Source organism: Eschrichtius robustus, unplaced genomic scaffold, assembly GCF_028021215.1.
Source record: "Eschrichtius robustus isolate mEscRob2 unplaced genomic scaffold, mEscRob2.pri scaffold_451, whole genome shotgun sequence".
Taxonomy (NCBI): domain Eukaryota; kingdom Metazoa; phylum Chordata; class Mammalia; order Artiodactyla; family Eschrichtiidae; genus Eschrichtius; species Eschrichtius robustus.
The window spans coordinates 302,501-305,000 of NW_027175365.1; the positions used below are offsets into that span (position 1 = coordinate 302,501).

The 2,500-nt window shown below is 76.9% G+C and overlaps 1 non-coding gene across 1 annotated transcript; it reads left to right on the plus strand.

The window, feature by feature from the left end:
- Positions 1 to 1,245: 1,245 nt before the first annotated feature.
- Positions 1,246 to 1,398, plus strand: LOC137757796 (5.8S ribosomal RNA). The gene has a single exon (XR_011072486.1). It is a non-coding gene; the product is annotated as a 5.8S ribosomal RNA (ribosomal RNA).
- Positions 1,399 to 2,500: the final 1,102 nt, after the last annotated feature.

A 2,500-nucleotide genomic window follows, 5' to 3' on the forward strand; every position in this document is an offset into this window, starting at 1 on the left:
GTCCCTCGAGGTTTGGGTCCGAGGGTTCCGGGGGGGCCGAGCCCCCCCCACAACGCGCGCCTCCGTCTCCGGCGCCGGTCACGCCCCCCCGTTCGCGACCGCTTCCCCCGCGCGGAGCCTCCGGTGCGTCTCGGGATGGGTGGCGTGGCGGCGGCGGCTCCACCGTGGGGCCGCTCGCCCGCCCCGTCGCCTTCCCGCCGCCGGCCCTGGACCGGTTCCTTCCCGGCCGTCGGTCCTCCGCTCCGGGCCCTCCGCCCCCTCGCCGTTCGCCTCGGCCTGTCCTCCGAGCCTGGGGCCTCTCCTCCGTCGTCCGTCGGGCTCTCTCTCTTTCCCGCCCTCCCCCCCCCGTGTGCCCCCTGCCCGCTCGTTCCCCCGCTTCCCGTCGGAGCCTCCCTTACCGCCCTCGGTGGCGATAAGGGGGCCCGGGACGCGGGTGCGGGGCAAGGGCCCCGGGTGGGGGGGCGGGGTTGGGGTTTAGGAGAAAAGAGGGCCGCGCCCATGCCCGGGCGCGAGCGGGAGGTCTCCGCCCGGCTTGGGGGACACGGTGGGGGCCTCGTCGGGCGGTGGCAGTGGTTGTCTCGTGTGGCGGTCGGCCCGGCGCCCGGCCGGGGCCCCGTGTCACGGGCCGGTAGCGCCGAGGCCCCGCGTGCTGCGGGCGGGCGCGGGCGGAGAGCGTGTCGGTCGGTTGTCGGGGCGGCGGCGGCGAGCGTGGGGCGCTCCGTCCCTCCCGCCTCGCCCGCCTCCCCCTCTCCAGGTACCTAGCGCGTCCCGGTGCGGAGGTTTAAAGACCCATGGGGGGGTCGCCCGTCCGCCTTGGGGTCGGGGCGGTCGGGCCCGCGGGGAGTCGGGAGGCCCCCTCCCTTCTCCCCCAGACTCCGCTTTCCCACCCCCACCCCCACGGGGCCGGGGCACCGCGCCGCGCGCCACTGGTCCTCCCCGCCGCGGCCGTCGGGAGGGGGCTACCCGGCGGCCGTGGTGCGGGCCGGGCCCGTGTGCCGCGTGAGTGCGGGCCCCGCGTCCCTCGCGGGGTGGGGGGGGGGTGAGGTGGGAACCCCCCGGGCGCCTGTGGGGTGTCCGAGCCCGCCCCGCCTGCGGGTCGGTGCCGGGCGCCCCGTCGTGAAACCTTCCGGCCCCTCCGGTCTGCTGTTTTCTGTCTGACTTGGCCGGCCAGAGGCAACCCCTCCGGGGGATGTGCCGTGCCACCGGCGGGGACCCCGCCGAAACGCAAAGAAACCAAACTCGTACGACTCTTAGCGGTGGATCACTCGGCTCGTGCGTCGATGAAGAACGCAGCTAGCTGCGAGAATTAATGTGAATTGCAGGACACATTGATCATCGACACTTCGAACGCACTTGCGGCCCCGGGTTCCTCCCGGGGCTACGCCTGTCTGAGCGTCGCTTGACGATCAATCGCCCCCCGGGGGTGTGCGCGCGTGCGTTGCGTGTGTGTGCGCTCGCGCGCGCGCCTTCCCGGGGTGGCGCGGCTGGGGGTTTCCTCGCAGGGCCGCCGGGGCCCTCTGTCCCCCTAAGTGCAGACGCGGCGCCCCCCCCCCCGCCTCGTGCTGAGGCCACGGGGGGGCCCGCTGCCCGCGAGAGGGAAGAGAAGGGAGAGAGAGCTCGCGACGAGGTCCCTGGCCGTTGGCCTCCGCGGTCGGTCCCCTTCGGGAAGCGCCCTCGCGCCGCAAGCGGTCTTTGGGCGTACCCCCGGGGTGTCGGTGGGCGGGGACGGTCCCGCGCCCTCGCGGCCGGGGCCCGCTGTGGTGGCGTGGCGGGGCCGCGTCCGTTCCGCCGTCGTTCGCCGCCCGCCCCCGGCGGCGGCGGCGTCCCGGCGACGGACGTCCGGCCCGCCTCCTCCGCGGCGCCCCGAGCCGCGCGTCCGGGGTCCGTGCCCGCCCCCGCCGCCTCGCCTCGCCGTGTCGGGGCGGGCGGCTCGGGCCGAGGCCGAGTCGTGCGTGCGCGGCCGCGCCCCGGGGATGCGTGCCCCGGCGGCGACCCGCGGGACGCCGCGGCGTCGCCTGCCGCCGCGCGCTTTCCCCCGGGCTGCGGCCGCGCCGCGCTCCGTGCCCGCTCCCGAGCCCGCGGTGGGCGTCTGTGGGTGGGTGGACCGGGGCGCTCGGCGTCCGTCGCTCGTCGCGGCGGGGGCGTCTCGCGGCTGCGTGGAGGACGCGGTGTGCGGCGTTGGCGGCGCGAGAGAGAGAGAGAGAGAGAGAGAGTGAGTGGTGGGAGTGAGTCGCTCGGTCGGTCGGGCGTGGAAGGAGGCGCGGGGTGAAGGAGGGCCCGGCGGTCGGGGGGCGACCGCCGGGTTTTCTCCACCACACCCCCGTGCCTTCCACGCCGTCCGCCGCTCTCCTCTCCTGTCCGTCCCCCTCTCCTCTCCTCTCCTCTCCTCTCTCCTCTCCCGTCCCCCCGTCTCCCGTCCTCTCTCCTCCGTGACGACGCCGCCTCCGGGCCGCGCTCGGGTGTCGGTGCGTTTCCCGGCCCCGCCCGCTCTCCGCCCCGC